The 23604-nt window shown below is 39.0% G+C and overlaps 1 protein-coding gene across 11 annotated transcripts in view; it reads right to left on the reverse strand.

The window, feature by feature from the left end:
• Positions 1–23604, reverse strand: part of GABRG3 (gamma-aminobutyric acid type A receptor subunit gamma3) — a 681490-nt gene that overhangs the window by 14925 nt on the left and 642961 nt on the right. The window lies entirely within an intron of this gene.

Consider the following 23604-nt stretch of genomic DNA (forward strand, 5'->3'; position numbering starts at 1 on the left):
AACACTAACAGACAAAAAAGGAGAGATTGACAGTAACACAATAATAGTAGGAGACTTTAACATCACACTTACACCAAAGGTCAGATCATCAAAAAGAAAATTAAAAAGGAAACACAATCTTAAATGATACATTAGACCAGATGGATCTCATTGATGTCTTCAGGGCATTCCATTCAAATGCAGAAGAATACACTTTCTTCTTAAGTGCACATGGAACATTCTCCAGGATAGAACACATCTTGGGTCACAAATCAAACCTCAGTAAATTTAAGAAAATTGAAATCATATCAAGCATCTTTTCTGACCACAACACTATGAGACTAGATATCAATTACAAGAAAATAACTGTAAAAAACACAGACACATAGAGATAAACAATACGTTTCTAAATAATGAGCAGGTTACTTAAGAAATCAAAAGGGAAATAAAAAAAATTCCTAGAAACAAATGACAATGAAAATGCAACAATTCAAAACCTATGGGATGTAGCAAAAGCTGTTTTAAGAGGGAAGTTTATAGCAATACAATATAACCTAAAGAAACAAGAAAATCATTGAAGAGAAAATCTAACTTTACACCAAAACAACTGGAAAAGGAAAAAGAACAACAACAAAAGACCCCAAAGTCAGTAGAAGGAAAGATATCATAAAGATTAGAACAGAAATAAATTAAAAAGAAATGAAGAAACAATAGTAAAGATTAATGAAACTAAAAGCTGGTTCTTTGGGAAGATAAACAAAATCGACAACCTTTAGCCAGACTCATCAAGAAAAAAAGAGAGGAGAATCAAATCCACAAAATTAGAAATGGAAAAGGAGAGGTTACAACAGACAGTGCAGAAATACAAAGGATTATAAAAGATTATATAAGCATCTATATGGAAATAAAATGGACAACCTGAAAGAAATGGACAGATTCCTAGAGAAGTTCAATTTTCTAAGACTGAGCCAGGAAGAAATAGAAATTATGAACAACCCAATTACAAGCTCTGAATCGAAAGTGTGATCAAAATTCTCCCCAAAAACAAAAGCCCAGGGCCAGATGGCTTCACAGGTGAATTCTATCAAACATTTAGAGAAAACCTAATGCCTATCCTTCTAAAACTCTTTCAAAAAATTGCAGAGGAAGGAACACTTCCAAATTCATTCTAAGAGGCCACGATCACCCTGATACCAAAACCAGGCAAAGACAATACAAAAAATGAAAATTACAGGCCAATATCACTGATGAACATAGATGCAAAACTCCTCAACAAAATTCTAGCAAACAGAATTCAACAAACATTGAAAAGCTCGTACACCATGATCAAATTGGGTTTATTCCACGGATGCAAAGATTCTTCAATATATGCAAATCAACCAATGTGATACACCATATTAACAAATTGGTTAATATGGTTTTCATATTGCAATCTCAATAGATGCAGAAAAAGCCTTTGACAAAATTCAGCACATAATTATGATTAAAATTTTTTCCGAAAAAAGGGGGCCTAGAAGGAACCTACCTCAAAATATTAAAGGCCATACATGATAAACCCACAGTAAACATTCTTCTCAACAGTGAAAAACTGAAATCATTCCCCAGCAGGAACAAGACAAGGGTGTCAACTCTCACCACTATTATTCAACATAGTTTTGGAAGTCCTGGCTATAGCAATCAGAGAAGAAAAAGAAATAAAAGGAATCCAGATCAGAAAAGAAGTAAAGTTCTCACTGTTTGCAGATGACATGATACTATACATAGAAAATCCTAAATATACTATCAGAAAATTACTAGAGCTAATCAGTGAATTTAGCAGTCACAGGGTACAAAATCAATACACAGAAATCATTTGCATTCCCATATACTAATGATGAAAAATCAGAAAGAGAAACTAGGGAATCAATCCCATTCACCATTGCAACCAAAAGAATAAAATACCTAGGGATAAACCTACATAAGGAGACAAAAGAATGGTACACAGAAAATTATAAGACACTGATGAAAGAAATAAAAGATGACATAAACAGATGGAAAGATATTTCATGTTCCTGTGTAGGAAGGATCAATATGTGAAAATGACTATAAAATGTCATGCAATCTACAGATTCAATGCAATCCCTATCAAATTATCAATGGTATTTTTCACAGAACTAGAACAAAAAATTTCATAATTCATATAGAAACACAAAAGACCCTGAATAATCAAAGCAGTCTTGGGAAAGAAGAATGAAGCTGGAGGAATCAAGCTTCCTAACTTCAGATTATACTACAAAGCTACAGTCATCAAGACACTATGGTACTGGCACAAAAACAGAAATATAGACCAATGGAACAAGATGAAAAGCCCAAAAATAAACTCATGCAGCTATGGGTACCTTATTTTTGACAAAGGAATCAAGAACATACAATGGGGCGAAGATAGCCTCTTCAATATGTGGTGCTGATAAAACTGGACAGCTACAAGCAAAAGAATGAAATTAGAACAGTTCCTAACACCATATATGAAGATAAACTCAGAATAGATTATAGACCTAAATATAAGACCCAAAACTGTAAAACTCTAGCGGAAAACATAGGTGGAACTTTCTCTGACATAAATCACAGCCAGGTCCTCTATGACGCTCAAAGACCCACTATTTCTCCTCTATGAGAAATGGAAATAAAAATGAAAATAAACAAATGGGACCTAATTAAACTTAAAAGCTTTTGCACAATGAAGGAAACTATAAGCAAGGTGAAAAAGCAGCCTTCAGAATGGGAGGAAATAATAGCAAATGAAACAACTGACAAAGAATTATTCTCTAAAATATAGAAGCAGCTCATGTAGCTCAATATCAGTAAAATAAACAACTCAATCAATAAGTGGGCCAAAGAACTAAACAGACACTTCTCCAAAGAAGACATACAGATGGCTAACGAACACATGAAAAGATGCTCAATGTAGTTAATTATTAGAAAAATACAAATCAAAACTACAGTGAGATATCACCCCACACCAAACAGAATGGCAAATATCAAAAAGTCTACAAGCAATAAATGTTGGAGAGGGTGTGGAAAAAGCGAACACTGTTGGAGTGTTGGTGAGAATGTAGATTGATACAGACACTATGGAAGACAGTATGGAGATTCCTTAAAAAACTAGAAATAAAACCACCATATGACCCAACAATCCTACTACTAGGCATATACCTGAGGAAATATAAATTGAAAAAGATACATGCCCCCCAATGTACACTGCAGCACAATTTACAATAGCTAGAACACGGAAGCCACCTAGATGTCCATTGGCAGATGAATGGATAAAGAAGCTGTGGTACATATACACAATGGAATATTACTTAGCCATAAAAAGGGAAGCAGCTGAGTCAGTCATTTGAGTCTACAGTCTAATGAGGTGGATGAATGGATAGCCTATTATACAAAATTAAAGGACTAGATCTGATAGACAGAATACCTGATGAACTATGGATGGAAGTTCGTGACATTGTACAGGAGACAGGAATCAAGACCATCCCCAAGAAAAGGAAATGCAAAAAAGCAAAAAGGCTGTCTGAGGAGGCCTTACAAATAGCTGGGAAAAGAATAGAAGTGAAAAGCAAAGCAGAAAAGGAAAGATATACCCATTTGAATGCAGAGTTCCAAAGAAGAGCAACGAGAGATAAGAAAGCCTTCCTCAGCAATCAATGCAAAGAAATAGAGGAAAACAATAGAATGGGAAAGACTAGAGATCTTTTCAAGCAAATTAGAGATACCAAGGGAACATTTCATGCAAAGATGGGCTCAATAAAGGACAGAAATGGTAGGCATCTAACAGAAGCAGAAGATATTAAGAAGAGGTGGCAAGAATACACAGAAGAATTGTACAAAAAGTTCTTCACGATGGTGTGATCACTCACCTAGAGCCAGACATCCTGGAATGTGAAGTCAAGTGGGCCTTAGAAAGCATCACTATGAACAAAGCTAGTAGAAGTGATGGAATTCCAGTTGAGCTATTTCAAATCCTGAAAGATGACGCTGTGAAAGTGCTTCACTCAATATACCAGCAAAGTTGGAAAACTCAGCAGTGGCCACAGGACTGGAAAAGGCCAGTTTTCATTCCAATTCCAAAGAAAGGCAATGCCAAAGAATGCTCGAACTACTGCACAATTGCACTCATCTCACACGCTAGTAAAGTAATGCTTAAATTTTTCCAAGCCAGGCTTCAGCAATACGAGAACCATGAACTTCAAGATGTTCAAGCTGATTTTAGAAAAGGCAGAGGAACCAGAGATCAAATTGCCAACATCCGCTGGATCATCGAAAAAGCAAGAGAGTTCCAGAAAAACATCTATTTCTGCTTTATTGACTATGCCAAAGCCTTTGACTGTGTGGATCACAATAAACTGTGGAAAATTCTGAAAGAGATGGGAATACCAGACCATCCGACCTGCCTCTTGAGAAACCTGTATGCAGGTCAGGAAGCAACAGTTAGAACTGGACATGGAACAACAGACTGGTTCCAAATAGGAAAAGGAGTACGTCAAGGCTGCATATTGTCACCCTGCTTATTTAACTTATATGCAGAGTACATCATGAGAAACGCTGGGCTGGAGGAAGCACAAGCTGGAGTTAAGATTGCCGGGAGAAATATCAATAACCTCAGATATGCAGATGACACCATCCTTATGGCAGAAAGTGAAGAAGAACTAAAAAGCCTCTTGATGAAAGTGAAAGAGGAGATTGAAAAAATTGGCTTAAAGCTAAGCATTCAGAAAATTAAGATCATGGCATCTGGTCCCATTACTTCATGGCAGATAGATGGGGAAACAGTGGAAACACTGGCTGACTTTATTTTTCTGGTCTCCAAAATCACTGCAGATGGTGATTGCAGCCATGAAATTAAAAGACGCTTACTCCTTGGAAGGAAAGTTATGACCAACATAGATAGCATATTAAAAAGCAGAGACATTATTTTGCCAACAAAAGTCCGTCTAGTCAAGGCTATGGTTTTTCCAGTAGTCATGTGTGGATGTGAGAGTTGGACTACAAGGAAAGCTGAGTGCCGAAGATTTGATGCTTTTGAACTGTGGTGTTGGAGAAGACTCTTGAGAGTCCCTTGGACTGCAAGAAGATCCAACCAATTCATCCTAAAGGAGATCAGTCCTGGGTGTTCATTGGAAGGACTGATGCTGAAGCTGAAACTCCAATACTTTGGCCACCTGATGCGAAGACCTGACTCATTGGAAAAGACCCCGATGCTGGGAAAGATTGAGGGCAGGGGGAGAAGGGGATGTCAGAGGATGAGATAGTTGGATGGCATCACCGACTCGATGGACATGGGTTTGGGTGGACTCCGGGAGTTGGTGATGGACAGGGAGGCCTGGCGTGCTGCGGTTCATGGGGTCGCAAAGAGTCGGACACGACTGAGCGACTGAACTGAACTGATTATACAGAGTGAAGTAAGTCAGAAAGAGAAAGATAAATATCGTGTATTAACACATATATTTGGAAATTAGAAAGATGGTACCAATGCATTTATTTGCAGGGCAGCAATGGAGAAACAGACATAGAGAACAATCTTATGGACATGGGGGCAGGGCGAGGAAGGAAAGTGTAGATGTATGGAGAGAGTAACATAGAAACTTATATATGTAAAATAGATAGCCATGGAAATTTGCTGTATGACTCAGGGAACTCTAGAGTGGTGGGATTGGAGGGAGTTGGGAGGGAGATTTAAGAAGGAGGGGACATATGTATACCTATGACTGATTCATGTTGATATTTGATAGAAAACAACAAAATTCTGTAAAGCAATTATCCTTCGATTCAAAAAAATAAAGAAAGAAAATTTTTAAAAAGGGGAAAAAAAACTTTGTTATGGTCTTTCTGGGGCCCAGGGTAAGCTACCCCAAAATATACCTCAATGGCATAGTGATTATTTTGAATTAAAGTTACTTAAGAAATGACCAATTCAAGAGATGTACTCTGACCCTCCTATTTGTCTCCAGAAGTAGGAAAGCAATCTTGTGTGAAAGGTGTTCTCCTCATGTCTAGAGGTAGGACATCCTTATTGCCAGGAAGCCTGTATAAATAAACCTTTTCTGTTCTTTAATTTACTACCCCAAACCAAAGCTCTGTTTGGATTCCTCACTAATTAAGCACTCAAAACCCAAGTTCTTTATCCTATTAATTCCTCACAGATGTATTGTCTTTTTAGTCTAAAAAGTATAAACGCTACATTTTTGGGCACTTCTTAGGTCCCATTTCTATGAGACCTCCTTGTGGATGAATCAAATTTTGTTTCTTTTTCTCTTGTTAATCTGTCTCATGTCAATTTTATCATTAATATTAGTCCAGCCATAAGAACTCAAGAGGGGTGGAGGGTGGGGGGAATTTCCCCTTCTCCGATAGTCTGCATCATTCTGCATGAAATGGCTCCTTGTCCCTGTATTCTTTGCACTCTAGGTCACCCCCAGGTCCTCCGATGTGTCAAGATCCTTCCCCAATGGTTGCTGCATACCTTCTTTTTTTGTGTAGGATGGGCTTCCTTTCACCTGCATCCAAATAGTTCACCCTCAACTTTGAAGCTCAGCTTAGAAATCATTTAGTCCACCAGGAAGCACTCCCTAACTGTTCCTAACAACTGTGATTAATTTATTTCTATAATTCTAATAAAATATTAGACTCAAAACCAATAAACTAGTTGGGTTTTAGAATATATGTCTTGTTTATCAATGTTACTTGATAAGCAATCAACTGGTACTTGTTTAATAAAAAGATTTTCATGAAAGTCCCATTTTTACTTAAAATATTCACAAGCAGACTATATGAAGCCCATGTAAAATTATGCCTTTCAACAAATTAGAATATTGTTTGCAAAATGTGGTGTTCTGTTGTAGCAATATTCAGGATGGCCAATAGAAACATCAGTTTTGAGATTATTTGCCAAGAAACATTAAAAAATTTTAGCAAATTAGTATTTCAGTACAAAGGAAGCAGAATGATTAACCTTAAGCAATAAAAAACACAAACATATTTTTCTAAGTAATATGAAGGTCAAGCTATATCATTTCTTGGGGAAATATTATTATTTATGTGTGATATTTAAAAGTCTATTAATATTTACATAAAATTTCAATAAAAACTGAGCAGAAAATAGAAAAGCAAATCATAATAAAAAACACCCTACCAGTTATGAACACAATCCCAATGGAATATTCCATAAGTTGAATAATATCTTCAAGCACCATTGTAATTTCCTCAGTAAGAAAAACAGAGGGACCACTCCAGAGCAGATTCATTTTAACAAATTCATCTGCTTTGCACCAACCTGAGGTGAACAGGTTCCACATATCCTGTGTTCAGGATACCCCTTAGGTCTGCCTGAACGTCCCACTGCCAGATGTGAAAGTGAGAAGGGGTTGTCAGGGCCACGTTCTGGGGCTTGGTTTTATAGCTCAGTTGGCTCTTGGTGAGGTTCTGGGACACAACCTAAAAAGCGGTTCCAGAGAACCCCTGGTTCTCTGTTTCCAGCTTCCTTGGGGAACGAATATCTGGAGAAGCAGTAGCAGGAGGAATTGTGGGTTCCGGATTCACTGTCTCTGACAGGAAGACCAATACAAAGCCAATGTGCCAGTCGTCCCAAATTGGAAGGAAGAGGGCATAGGGCTCTCATTTTCAGAAATACCACATTTCTGTACATCATTTATTTGTCAAGGCTTGAGTTAAAACGTATCTTCATAGAAGGCAAAACCATTTCCTTATTTCTGAAAACATGTGCCTAGAAAGTTTCTCAGGGCTTCCCAGGTAGCTCAGTGGTAAAGAATTCACCTGCCAATGCAGGAGACATAGGAGACCTGGGTTCAATCCCTGGGTTGGGAAGACCCCCTGGAGGAGGAAATGGCAACCCACTCCAGTATTCTTGCCTGAAGAATCCCATGGGCAGAGCAGCATGGCGGGCTAAGTCCATTGGGTTGCAAAGAGTCAGACATAACTGAGCGATTGAACACCACAGGTGCAGTTTCTCAGATAAGGCCAGGTCCATTCCTAGTTATATTTGCTATTAGTTCTAGGACTGGTGACTGAAAAAGAAATGTTTCTTCTATGTGCTTCCCCTCTGCAAGTGTACACATACCTGCACACATTATGAACACACAGACACATAGGGACCTGGCAAGCTCCAACTTGAGTATAAAGTCTCCTCTCCAAGTATATGCCTTTTAGAGGCCTTAATTTCTTCTCTGAGGTGTTTTAGCTGTTTACTCTGATAAGTGTGTCGCTTTCCTAATGCAATTCATGAACTAAATTGACGAGATTTTGTTTCATTGTGATTAGTTCTTTCTAAATCAGACACTTGAGTTTCTAATTAACTCTTATGACAGATAACAGGGTTCAGTCATTCTAGAATCCTTAGAGGTCATCAGAGTCCACCATGAAATGTGCCTGATGCCCATTTCCCAGGGGAAGATGGAATGGAAAAAGTTGGAGAGGGAGTGAGAAGTTTCTCTGATTTATCAAGATAGAAAAGTCATCTTGGGCCAGTGGAATTGTAAGAAGAATTTACCTTTTGCCAGTTGCTCACTTTTGTGACTTTTTTTTTCTGAGCCAAGGTAAGGAAAAGCTATACTGAAGACTTTTGGGGAGAGCAGGTGAATTATTACTTTTTAAGACAACAGCAGAGAACAGCCTGTTAGTATTACTTATAAAATAAAAATTTGTTAAGCTAGTACTGTGTTCCATGAAATATAAAGATTAATAATATATAGAATGTTCCATGAAGGTTAAAGACTAGCTATAGCTTCTATAATTTCCACTGTTCCTAGAGAATACTATTATAAATCATTATTTACTCAATGTCATGGATATTCTCATTTCTTTATCTCTCCTCAGACATCAAAGACATACCTGGCAGATATACCCTAAAATGACTCCCAATTAGTCACACATTTGTATGATTCTCTCCTCTTGAGAACCTGGGCGGAACATGTGATTTGGTTTTAGTCTGGACTTTGTAGATCTGTTAATTTCAAGTTTGATCCAAAGAAAGATTATTGTGGGTGGGCCTGACTTAATCAGAAGAAAATCCTTAAAAGAACTGAGTCTTTCATGATGAGAAATTCTTCTGGTCTTGAAGAAGTGAGCCATCATTAGCTCTACAGTTACAAACAATGAATTCTGCCCAAACCTAATGAGTTTAGAAGTAAATTTTTTTCCCAGTCAAGCTTGCAGATGAGAATTAAGCTCAGCCTCAGTCACAGCATTATGAGAGCCTGGACAAAGGACTCGGATAAGCCACACCCATACTCCTTAAAGAAACTCCTTAAATAAACTTATGTTTATTTTTTCTTAAGCCACAAAATTGCTGTAATTTGTTACAAAGAAATAGACAAATAAGGGAGAATGACATCAGCACAATGGCCAAACCAGATGTCCCTCAAACATATTGCTTCCTTAACACTACTAATTTGGCATCTATCCATGGATAAAAGTGCCTTTGTGGGAGATGTGGGATTTAGCTAGGAGACTGTGAAACAATGATGCTGTTGAAGAATAGAGACCCAGTGAGAAAAAAGATATATACCCAGACAACTGACTCATTGACTGCAGTCACAGCTACAGACCTACAAACAACTCTGATTGTATTAGAAATCAGCTGCAGTCCTGTTTGGCGTTGGTTCTGTCAGCAACACCATATTCCTAGGGACCCATGAGGAGTAACACCCACTGTGTGTTGGCCAGTAGGTATACAGAACTTTGTCCCAGCTGTGGGCCATGAAATGGCCCATGAATCAGCTCCTGTCCCTCTTAGCTGTGGTCAGGGAGCTCCTAAAAACACTGATTTAAACAATCACCCACAGATGAGAGACTTTGTGGAAATCCAGGAGTCTAGTGGAAAAGTTGCACTACTAGAGCAAATAAATCAAGATTAGACTTTACCCACATCACCTCTTCCCTCAAGGCAGTGCAGCTCTGTGCCAAATTTTCTTCACCTGTGATTTCTCCCATAGAAGATATTGAAAGCACATGAGTGAATGCCCGCCTTCCCTGGTGTGAGGGATGCTGCTAATGAAACCCACACCTCTCTTCCCTCATCCAGAGCACTGAATCCTGAGTTGCAGCCTGAGAGGTGGTGAGCACTTTCAGCTTGGAACGGACCTTAACAAAAGAACAGAGATTCTACTAACTGTTTCAGGGATTCAATCAGGAGGTATGCCCACATTGCTGAGGGTGACAAGTTGCTGAGGGTGCCTAACCTGTGGATTTCCCCAAATGGGCTATAGGCACTGCTAGCACTCTGCATGTGATATCCCCCTGCAACCTACAGCTGGCTCCCTGTGTATGCCCCCAACAGTGGCAAGAGCAAGCTTTAGTAGATGGCTAGAAAGCTGAGCGCCGAAGAATTGATGCTTTTAAACTGTGGAGTTGGAGAAGACTCTTGAGAGTCCCTTGGACTGCAAGGAGATCCAACCAGTCCATCCTAAAGGAAATCAGTCCCGAATATTCATTGGAAGGACTGATGCTGAAGCTGAAACTTTAATACTTTGGCCACCTGATGTGAAGAGCTGACTCATTTGAAAAGACCCTGATGCTGGGAAAGATTGAGGGCAGGAGGAGAAGGGGACGACAGAGGATGAGATGGTTGGATGGCATCACCGACTCAATGGACATGGGTTTGGGTAGACTCCAGGAGTTGGTGATGGACAGGGAGGCCTGGCGTGCTGCGGTTCCTGGGGTCGCAAAGAGTCGGATACGACTGAGCGACTGAACTGAACTGAACTGAGTGGGCACATGGAGAAAGCTGGCCAAGTCCAGGGCCTGAGAGAAACCACAAACATTCTTTTTTTCAAGCTCATTTTTCAAACAATTTTAATCAGTATTTTCTGGTCTTCTTCTGTTTCTTTTTTTAATTGAAGTCTGTTTTATGCACAGTATTGTATGTTACAGGTAACAATTTACTGGTTCACAATTTTTAAAGATTTTTTTAAAGGCTATAAATACTCCATTTATAGATATTTAAAGATATTGGCTATATATGCTGTGTTGTACAATATATCCCTATAGCTTATTTTATACCTAATAGTTTGTAACTCTTACCTCCTACCTTATATTGCTCCTCCCCTCTTCCCTCTCCCTATTGGTAACCACTAATTTGTTCTCTATGTTTAGGAGTCTGCTTCTTTTCTGTTATATTCACTCGTTTATGTAGTTTTTAGATTCCACATAAAAGTGATACAATATTTTCCACATATAAGTAATACAGTATTTTTATTTCTCTGTCTGATTTATTTCACTTAGCATAATGCCCTCCAAGTCCATCCATGTTGCAGCTAGTGGCAAATTTTCATCCTTTTTATTTGCTAATTAGTACACCATTCTGTGCATGTGTGTATGTGTATATATATAAGAGGTGAGTTATGTATACTTCATCATCAACACATCCTTTGATGGACACCTAGGTTACATACATATCTTGGCAACTGTAAATAATGCTGCTATGAACACTGGGATGCATGTATCTTTCAAATTAGTTTGTTCAGGGTTTTTTGGATATACACCCAGAAGTGGAACTACTGGGTCATATGGTAGTTCCCTGGTGGCTCAGATGGTAAAGTATCTGCCTACAATGCGGGAGACCCAGGTTCAATCCCTGGGTCGGGAAGATCTCCTGGAGAAGGAAATGGCAACCCAATCCAGTGTTCTTGCCTGGAAAATCCCATGGACGTGGAACCTGGTAGGCTACAGTCCAGGAGGTTGCAAAGAGTCGGACACGACTGAGCGCTTTCACTTTCACTTTCATGGTAGTTCCAGTTTTAACTTTTTTGAGAAAACTCTACACCATTTTCCACACTGGCTGTGCCAATTTACATTCCCCCAAACAGCATACACTCTTCCCTTTTCTTTACATCCTTGCCAACATTTGTTCTTTGTATTCTTTTTGATAATGGCCATTCTGGCAGGTGTGAAGTGATATCTCTCACTGTGGTTTTGATTAACATTTCCCTGATGACTAGCGATGTTGAGCATTTTTTTCATCTGCCTGTTCAGTTCAGTTCAGTCGCTCAGTCATGTCTGACTCTTTGTGACCCCATGGACTGCAACACGCCAGGCCTTCCAGTCCATTACCAACTTCCAGAGTTTACTCAAACTCATGTCCATTGAGTCAGTGATGCCATCCAACCGTCTCATCCTCTGTCATCCCCTTCTTCTCACGCCTTCAAACTTTCCCAGCGTCAGGGTTTTTCAAATGAGTCAGTTCTTTGCATCAGGTGGCCAAAGTATTAGAGTTTCAGCTTAAGCATCAGTCTTTCCAATGAATATTCAGGACTGATTTCCTTTAGGATGGACTGGTTGGATCTCCTTGCAGTCCAAGGGAGTCTCAAGAGTCTTCTCCAACACCACAGTTCAAAAGCATCAATTCTTCAGTGATCAGCTTTCTTTATAGTCCAACTCTCACATCCGCACATGACTACTGGAAAAACCATAGCTTCGACTAGACAAGCCTTTATTGGCAAAATAATGTTTCTGCTTTTTAATAAGCTGTCTAGGTTGGTCATAACTTTTCTTCCAAAGAGCAAGTGTCTTTTAATTTCATGGCTGCAGTCACCATCGGCAGTGATTTTGGAGCCCCCCAAAATAAAGTCTGACACTGTTTCCACTGTTTCCCATCTATTTGCCATGAAACGATGGGACCAGATGCCATAATCTTGGTTTTCTGAATGTTGAGCTTTAAGCCAACTTTTCACTCTCTTTCAATTTCATCATGAGGCTCTTTAGTTCTTCCTCACTTTCTGCCATAAGGGTGGTATCGTCTACATATCTGAGGTTATTGATATTTCTCCCAGCAAACTTAATTCCAGCTTGTGATTCCTCCAGTCCAGCAAGTCTCATGATGTACTCTGCATATAAGTTAAATAAGCAGGGTGACAATATACAGACTTGACATACTCCTTTCCCGATTTGGAACCAGTCTGTTGTTTCATGTCTAACTGTTGCTTCTTGAACTGCATACACATTTCTCACGAGGCAGGTCAGGTGGCCTGGCATTCCCATCTCTTGAAGAATTTTCCACAATTTGTTGTGATCCACATAGTCAAAAGATTTGGCATAGTCAATATAGCAGAAGTAGATATTTTTCTGGAACTCTCTTGCTTTTTTGATGATCCAGTGGATGTTGGCACTTTGATCTCTGGTTCCTCCACCTTTTCTAAATCCAGCTTGAGCATCCATAAGTTCACAGTTCACATACTGTTGAAGCCTGTCCTGGAGATTTTGAGCATTACTTTCCTGGTGTGTGAGATGAGTGCAATTGTGTGGTAGTTTGAGCATTCTTTGGCATTGTCCTTCTTTGGGACTGGAATGAAAACTGACCTTTTCCAGTCCTTTGGCCACTGCTGAGTTTTCCCAGTTTGCTGGCATATTGAGTGTAGTACTTTCACAGAATCATCTTTTTGGATTTGAACTAGCTCCACTGGAATTCCATCACCTCCCCCAGCTTTGCTCGTAGTGATGCTTCCTAAGGCCCACTTGACTTCACATTCTAGGATGTCTGGATCTAGGTGAGTGACCACACCATCATGATAATCTGGGTTGTGAAGATCTTTTTTGTATAGTTCTTCTATTCTTGCCACCTCTTCTTTATATCTTCTGCTTCGGTAGGTCCATACAATTTCTGTCTTTTAATTTGCCTGTCTTTACATGAAATGTTTCATTGGTATGTCTAATTTTCTTGAAGAGATCTCTAGTCTTTCCCATTCTATTGTTTTCCTCTATTTCTTTGCACTGATCACTGAGGAAGGCTTTCTTATCTCTCCTTGCTATTCTTTGGAACTCTGCTCAAATGGGTATATATTTCCTTTTCTCCTTTGCCTTTAGCTTCTCTTCTTTTCTCAGCTATTTGTAAGGCCTCCTCAGACAACCATTTTGCCCTTTTGCATTTCTTTTTCTTGGGGATAGTCTTGATCCATGCCTCCTGCAGAATGTTATGAACCTCCATCCATAGTTCTTCAGGCACTCTGTCTACCAGATCTAATCCCTTGAATCTATTTGTCACTTCCTCTGTATAATCGCAAGAGATATGATTTAGGTCATACCTGAATGGTCTAGTCATTTTCCCTACTTTCTTCATTTTAAGCCTGAATTTGGCAAAAAGGAGTTCATTATCTGAGTCACAGTCAGCTCCTGGTCTTGTTTTTGCTGACTGTATAGAGCTTCTCTATATTTGACTGCAAAGAATATAGTCAATCTGATTTCAGTATTGACCATCTGGTGATGTCCATATGTAGAGTCTTCTCTTGTGTTGTTGGAAGAGGGTACTTGCTATGACCAGTGCATTCTCTTGACAAAGCTGTATTAGACTTTGTCCTATTTCATTCTGTACCCCACGGCCAAATTTGCCTGTTACTCCAGGTTTCTCTTGATTTCCTACTTTTGCATTCCATTCCCCTATGATGAAAAGGACATCTTTTGGGGGTATTAGTTCTAGAAGATCTTGTAGGTCTTCATAGAACCATCCAACTTCAGCTTCTTCAGCATTACTGATCAGGGCATAGACCTGGATTATTGTGATATTGAATGGCTTGTCTTGGAAATGAACAGAGATCATCTTGTCATTTTTGAGATTGCATCCATGTACTGCATTTTGGACTCTTTTGTTGACTGTGATGGCTAGTCCATTTCTTCTAAGGGATTCCTGCCCACAGTAGTAGATATAATGTTCATCTGAGTTAAATTCACCCATTCCAGTCCATTTTAGTTTGCTGATTCCTAAAATGTCGACATTCACTCTTGCCATCTCCTATTTGACTACTACCAATTTGCCTTGATTCGTGGACTTAACATTCCAGGTTCCTATGCAAAATTGCTCTTTACAGCATGGGACTTTACTTCCATCACCAGTCACATACACAGATGGGTGTTGTTTTTGCTGTGGCTCTGTCTCTTCATTTTTTCTAGAGTTATTTCTCCACTGATCTTTTGGAGATCTTACCGGTCCACTGGAGTGGGTAGCCTTTCCCTTCTCTACGGGATCCTCCTGACCTAGGGATCGAACCCAGGTCTCCCACACTGCAGGCATATTCTTTACCAGCTGAGATACAAGGGAAGCCCATAACTGGTGGAGGTGCTGGGGATTGATCCTAGGACCTCACACATGCTAAGCACATAATCTACTATTGTGCTACACACCCAAAAAGGCGGTAACTGGGGTTAAAAACACTCTGGAGGGAACCAACAGTAGAATAACAGCCATAAGAGAGGATAAGTGAGATGGAAGATAGAATGGAGGAATAAATGAAGCAGAGGGGAAAAAGAAAAAGGAATATAAAGAAATTAGGACAACCTCAGAGACCTCTGGGACATTGTTAAATGCCCCAACATTCGAATCATAGGTGTCCCAGAAGAAGAAGACAAAGAGAAAGGGCATGAGAAAATACTTGAGGAGATTATAGTTGAAAACTTTCCTAAAATGGGGAAGGAAATAGCCACCCATGTCCAAGAAACCCATAGAGTCCCAAGCAGGATAAACCCAAGGCACCCCATGACACATATTAGTGAAACTAACAAAAATTAAACACAAAGATGAAATATTAAAAGCAGCAAAGGAAAAGCAACAAAAAACATACAAGGCGATCCCCATAAGGGTAACAGCTGATCTTTCAATAGAAACTCTTCAGGCCAGAAGGGAATTTTGGGACATACTTAAAGTGATCAAAGAGAAAAACCTACAACTAAGATTATTTTACCCAGCAAGGATCTCATTCAGATATGAAGGAGAAATGAAAAACTTCACAGACAAGCAAAAGTTGAGAGAATTCAGCACTGCCAAACTAGCAGTTCAACAAATGCTAAAGGTTCTTTTCTAGAAGGAAACACAGAAGAGGTTTATAAAAACGAACCTAAAACAACAAAGTAAATCATAATGGGATCTTGCTTATCAATAATTACCTTAAATATAAACGGATTAAACGCTCCAACCAAAAGTGAAGCATGGACAAATGGATACAAAAACCAGATGGTTATATATGCTGTCTATAAAAGACCTACCTCAAACCTAGGGATAAATACAGACTGAAAGCTAGGGGCTGGAAAAAGATTTCATGCAAGTGGAGACCAAAAGAAAGTCAGAGTAACAATACTCACATCAGATAAAATAGACTTTGAAACAAAAACCATGGCAAGAGACAAAAAATACACTACATAATGATCAAGGGATCAATTAAAGAAGTTATAAGAATTATAAATAATAAATATGCACCCAACATAAGAGCACTTCAATACATAAGGAAAATGCTAACAAGTATGAAAGGGGAAATTAACAGTAACACAACAATAGTGAGAGACTTAAAAACCCTACTCACACCTATGGATATATCAACCAAAGAGAAAATTAGCAAGGAAACAGAAGCTTTAAATGATATAATGGACCAGTAACATCTAATTGATACCTGCAGGGCAAGACACCCCAAAACAATGGATTTCACATTTTTCTCAAGTGCACACAGTATATTCTCCAGGATAAATCACATGCTGGGTTACAAATTTAGCCTTGGTAAATTTTAAAAAATTGAAATTATTTCAACCATCCTTTCTGATCACAATGCGGTAAGATTAGATTTCAACTACAAGAGAAAACTATAAAAAACACAAATATATGGAGGCCAAACAAGTGCTTCTGAATAACTGATCACAGAAGAAATAAAAATATGCATAGAAACAAATGAAAATGAAAACACAACAACCCAAACAACTATGGGATTCAGTAAAAGCAATGCTAAGAGGGAGATTCGTAGCAATAAAACCCTTGCTCAAGAAACAAGACAAACATTAAAGGAACAATTTAACTTTATATTCAAAGCAACTCGAAGGAGAAGAAGAACAGAAAAACCACAACGTTAATAGAAGGAAAGCAGTCATAAAAATCAGACCAGAAATAAGTGGAAAACAAATGAAGGGGACTACAGCAAAGATCAACAAAACTAAAAGCTAGTTCTTTCAGAAAATAAAATAAAACGTTTGCCAGATTCATCAAGAAAAAAAGGGAGAAGAATCAAATCAATAAAATTAGAAATGAAAATGGAGAAATCACAACAGGCAACACAGAAATACAAAAGATCATAAGAGACTGCTATGAGGAACTATATGCCAATAAAATGGACAACTTGGAAGAAACAGACAAATTCTTAGAAAAATATAACCTTTCAAAATTGAACCAGGAAAAATAGAAGCTCTGAGCAGACCAATTACAAGCACTGAAATTGAAACCGTAACCAAAAATCTTCCAACAAATAAGTGCAGGACCAGATGGCTTCACAGGTGAACTCTACCAAAAACTTAGAGAAGAGCTAACACCTGTCCTACTCAAACTCTTCCAGAAAATTGCAGAGGAAGGCAACCCCTCAAACTCATTCTATGAGACCACCATCACCCTAATACCACAACCAGACAAAGATGCCACAAAAAAAGAAAACTACAGGCCAATATCACTGATGAAAAAATGCAAATATCCTTAATAAAATTCTAGCATACAGAATGCACAATGTATTAAAAAGATCACACATCATGACCAAGTAGGCTTTATTCCAGGGATGCAAGGATTCTTCAATATTCACAAATCAATGTGATATACCATATTAACAAATTGAAATATAAAAACCATATGATTATCTCAACAGATGCTGAGAAAGGCTTTGAAAAAATTCAACACCCATTTATGGTAAAAACTCTCCAGAAAGCAGGCATAGAAGAAACATACCTCACCATAATATAAGCCATATACGACAAACCTACAGCAAACATTATCCTTATCCTTAATGGTGAAAAAGTTGAAAATATTTCCTCTAAAATAGGGAAGAAGACAAGGGTGCCCACTCTCACCACTACTATTCAACAGAGTTTTGGCAGTCCTAGCCATACCAATAAGAGAAGAAGAAAAAATAAAATGAATACAGATTGGAAAAGAAGAAGTAAAACTCTCACTGTTTGCACATGACATAATCCTCTAATAGAAAAACTAAAAGCCACCAGAAAACACTAAAGCTAATCAATGAATATAGTAAAGTCACAGGATATAAAATTAAAGACAGAAATCTCTTGCATTCTTATACACTGGCAATGAAAAAACAGAAAGAGAAGTTAAGGAAACAATCCCATTCACCACTTCAAAGAAAAGAATAAAATACTTAGGTGTAAATTTACCTAAAGAAACAAAAGACCTATATATAGAAAGCTATAAAATACTGATGAAAGAAATCAAAGATGACACAAATAGATGGAGAAATATACTGAGTTCATGGGTTTAAAGAATCGATATAGTGAAAATGAGTATACTACACAAAGCAATCTATAGATTGAAAGCAATACATGTCAAGCTACCAAAGGTATTTTTCATAGAACTAAAGCAAATAATTTCACAATTTGTATGGAAACATGCAAAACCTCGAATAGCCAAAGCAATCTTGAGAAACTAGAATGGAACTGGAGGAATCAACCTTCCTGACTTCAGACTCTACCACAAAGCTACAGTCATCAAGACAATATGTTAATGGCACAAAGACAGAATGATAGCTCAGTGGAACAAAATAGAAAGCCCAAAGATAAATTTGTGCACCTATGGACATCTTATCTTTGACAAAGAGGCAAAAATATAGACTGGAGAAGAGAAAAGACGGTCTCTTTAACAAGTGTTGCTGGGAAAACTGATCAACCACGTGTAAATGAATGAACCTAGAAAATTTCTTATACCACACACACACACACAAAACTCAAAATGGTTTAAAGATATAAATGTAAGACCAGAAACTATAAAACTCTTGGAGGAAAACATAGGCATCACACTCTCTGACATAAATCATAGCAAGATCCTCTATTACCCAGCACCCAGAATAATGTAAATAAAAACAAAAATAAACAAATGGGACCTAATTAAACTTAAGAGATTTTACACAATGGGGGAAACTATAAGCAAGGTGAAAAGGCAGCCTTCAGAATGGGAGAAAATAATAGCAAACAAGACAACTGACAAAGAATTAATCTCCAACATATGCAAGCAGCTCATGCAGCTCAATAGCAGAAAAATGAACAATCCAATCAATAAATGGGCCAAAAAGCTAAGCAGACATTTTTCCAAAGACGACATACTGATGGCTAATAAATGCATGAAAAAATGTTCAACATCACCCATTGTTAGAGAAATGCAAGTCACAACCACAATGAGGTATCATTGTACGCCAGTCAGAATGGCTACCATCGAAAAGTCTACAAACCATAAATGCTGGAGAGGGTGTGGAGAAAAGGGAACCCTCCCACACTATTGGTGGGAATGCAAACTGGTACAGCCACTATGGGGAACAGTGTGGAGATTCCTTACAAAACTAGAAATAGAACTGTCATATGACCCAGCAACCCCACTGCTGTGTACATACACCGAGGAAACTAGAATTGAAAGAGACACATGTACCACAGTGTTCAGTGCAGCACTGTTTACAATAGGTAGGAGATGCAAGCAATCTGGATGTCCATTGGCAGATGAATGGATAAGGAAGTTGTGGTACATGTACACAATGGAATATTACTCAGCTATAAAAGTGAATCCATTTGTGTCAGTTCTAACGAGGTGGATCAAACTGGAGCCTATTATATAGAGTGAAGTAAGTCAGAAAGAGATATACCAATACTTAATATAATATACTTATTAACATATATATATATGGAATTCGGAAAGATGGTGATGACGATCCTATTTGCAAGGCAGGAAAAAGAGACACGGATGTAAAGAACAGACATTTGGACTATGTGGGAGAAGGCAAGGGTGGGATGATTTGAGAGAATAGCATTAAAATATGTTTATTACTATATATAAAATAGATGACCAGTGCAAGCTTGATTCAATAAGCAGGGCGCTCAAAGCCTGTCGTCTGGGACAACCCAGAGGGATGGGGTGGGGTGGGATGTGGGAGGGAGTTTTGGCATGGAGAGATCCATGTGCACCTGTGGCTGATTCATGTTGATGTACTGCAGAAACCACTACAATATTGTAAAGTAATTATCCTCCAGTTAAAATAAATTAGTTAATAAAAAATTGTATCGGTGGAGGAGTAGGTGGATGAGGAGTACATCTCTCTTCATGGATACATCAGGAATACACAGAAGTGTATGCAGACACCTACTGAAAGCAGACAGGAGTACCTGACCAGTGGACAAGAATATATAGAACCACGCAAAACTTGGTAAGATGAAGGAACTAGGGGGGAAAAAGGGAGTGTTAGTAGAACTGGACCTGCCCTGAGTGGGGCTCAGGGCGGGGGGCGGAAATGAATCAGGGGTCCGATCCCCACAGCAAGGCAATTGTCTGAGTGAGAGGAGAAACATTTAAGGCTGAGAGTGAAACAGTGATCTCTGGCAGCCTAAATGGAATGAGAATTAGACAGTCCTTGCCACAGCCATACACACTCTGGTCAGGGACTCAGGTCCCCTGGAAAGCACAGCGGCTGGGAGCTGGAGTTTAGGGATTGTGGAGCAATCCCAGGGTGACACCTGCTGTTGACTGTGGAGATACAGATCGAGGGGATGTGAGGGAGGAGACTGTGGGGGGAAATGCCTGTGGAGGAAAGCCAGGCCGCCATGGAAGCAAGGCGATACTGCTGAGTCATGTGTAGGGGGTGAAGCCATCACCATAGCCTCTCTCCCCCAACAGGCCAGTAACTGCAGGTGAACAATAGAGAGGCTGTCCCATCAAACGCCTGACACACTGAATTACAGAGTAGGACCCCACCGAGGGTGTGCCTTTAAGTGACTGATGCACCAAACTACAGAGTAGGACCCCACGCAGCATACCCGTTTAAGTGCGTGGTGTGCTTATCTACAGAGTAGAACCCCAGTGAGGGGGGCCTCTCTATGTGCCTGACGTGCTGAACAACAGGAAGGACCCCAGGCAAGGGCGAAGCTATGGAGAAAGACTGGTCAACGAAGCCTTCTGATTGTTAGCTACAAGAGGCTGGAAAAAAGACTCTGATAGGACCATAACCGCTGTGGCAAAGGCAGTCCATGTCCCTGCACACTTGGCGCCACCAGGGTCGCCACAAATCAAGCAGCTGCTCCACCTTCACACTCAACTCTCACTGAGGCAGAGCTGCCACAGGCGAAAAAAAAAAAAAATCTTGTACCTGTGTGTGCAGGGTCACTTCGGCCGTGTCAAAATTTTTGTTACCCTGAAGACTGTGCCTGCCAGGCTTCTCTGTCAGAGAAGGAGTTCTCCAGGCAACAATACTGGAACGTATTGGCCAATACTGGTTGCCATATCCTTCTAGAGCACTGTATTTCCTGATGCCCTAGCTGCCAACTCCCCTGAGTACCTGGTGCTGCCAGAACCCCTGCGACCCAAGCAGCTACACCACCTCCACACCTGGCCCTCACAGGGGCAAACGCAAGTCCTCCAGGGCAGCCTCAAGAGCAAGCCCCAGTGGACGACCCACATGAAGAGGTGGAAATAAAGCCACAGTTGAAACCCAGGGGCGGTGTGGCTAGAGAAGAAGACCCAAAACCATCTCACCAGCTGTACAAGCTGCAGATTAAATTCACACAATCAAGTAGGCAGACTCTGTGTCTATGGAATATATAAAAGGGCACTGAAAGCTCCACAATAGAAAACGCACTAGCTCTGATAGCTGTGGACACTGGAGGCAAGAACACACAGGAGTAGGCCCAGATTAGTATCTGAGACAAACAGCAGGTCCAGAGATCAGTACAGTGTAGGAGGGGATCCTAGAGAGGCGAGGTGGACTATGACTCCCAGCATGGGAAAGGACTCTGACAGCTGTGACTCAAGAAAACATTTGTTATTCTTATGTTTTGACTTGTTCTGTAGATTCCACCCTCTGTTGTAGTGGTCAATTTTGTTGGCACTATGAAATTGAATTAAGCTTTTGAGTTTTTTTTTTCCCTCAGTCACATTTTTTATTGTTGTTATAAATCTCTGCCTCTACATTGGGCTTATGCAGTTCTATGGAGTTTTCCTTTTTTCTCTCTTATTCCTTTTTTTCTTTTCTATTTTTTATAATTTTAATTTTTTAAATCTATTATATTTTTTCTACATTTATTCCTTTATTTGCCTTTCATACTGTTCTTTTCCCCTTGCAGTTAATCTTTAATGTATATAAATCTTCTTCATCTACCTCTGTTTAACTTTCCATATCTATTCTTTCTTTCTTTTCTTTCCTCTAAAATATTTGTTAGTTTTGTTTTCATTGCTTTATTCCCCACTTGGCACCTTGCTTTAGTTTTGTTTTCTATCTTGTGCTTTAGTTAGTTTTCTTCTTAACTGGTAAATATAATTTTTGATTTCCTTTGTTCACCAGGTCAATCTACTGTATGGTATTTTTGTTGGTTTGTTTTGACTTTGCCCATGGATTTATATGTATATGTGTATATTCCATTATTTTAATTATTATTTTCCTGATTTTGTAACTGCCATTTGTCTGGGGGTCATCTTTGGTTTCTTGTTTTGGGGCGTTTGTTTTAATCTCACTTAATGCCATACCTATTACTTGTGGAGCCTTTGTTCCTGACCACAGATCAAGCCCTGAACCTTTTGAGTGGGAGCACTGACTCTAAGACCCTAGACTACCAGAGAATTAACCCTAGGGAGTATCAAATAGTGAGAACTCACACAAAGAAAACCACTGGAATACAAGACCCAACCACCAGTAGCACCCTGTGCTGGCCACCTCATCTAAACAACAAACAAAACAAAAATACAAACCCGATCATCAGCAGATAGGATTACCACCTCACTCAGCCTTGCCAATAAGAGGAAAAACAAACCAACAACAAAAAAAAACTCAGCACAAATCTCACCCTATATGAAGCTTACACAAACCACTGGCCCAACCTTAGGAGGGCAGAAACCAAAAGAAAGAAAGCCTGGGAAAAGAGCCTGGGAAAAGGAGACCGCAAACATGATAAGTTAAAACAAATAAGGAAATGGCAGAGAAACATTACACAAATGAAGGAACAAGCTAGAAACACAGAAGTTCAAATAAATGAAGAAGAAACAGGCAAACTACCTGAAAAAGAATTCAGAATAATGATAGTAAAGATGATAAAAAACCTTGAAAACCAAATGGAGAAAATGCAAGAATCAATTAAAAAGGATCTAGAAGCATTAAAGAATGCACATACAGTGGCAAACAGCACAATTACAGAAATTAAAAATACTCTAGAAGAAAACAGTAGCAAAATATCTGAAGCAGAAGAATGAAACAGTAAGTTGGCAGATAAAGTGGTGGAAATAACTTCTGAAGAGCAGAATAAAGTAAAAAGAATGAAACAAACTGAGGATAGTCTCAGAGACATCTGGGACAATATAAAATGCACCAACATTCAAATTATAGGCATCAAAGTAGAAGAAGAAAGAAAGAAAGGATATGAGAAAATTTTTGAAGAGAATATAGTTGAAATTTTTCTGAGCATGGAAAAGGAAATTGTCAAGTCCAAGAGGCACAAAGAGTCCCATACAGGATAAAACCAAAGAGAAACATGCCAAGACACATACTAATCAAACTAACAAAGACTAAACACAAAGAAAGAATATTAAAATCAGAAGGTAACATACAAAGGAAACCACATATGGTTAACAGCTGATCTTTCAGC

This window comes from Giraffa tippelskirchi, chromosome 12, assembly GCF_054371585.1.
Source record: "Giraffa tippelskirchi isolate mGirTip1 chromosome 12, T2T-mGirTip1v1.2.pri, whole genome shotgun sequence".
NCBI classification, from domain to species: Eukaryota; Metazoa; Chordata; class Mammalia; order Artiodactyla; family Giraffidae; genus Giraffa; species Giraffa tippelskirchi.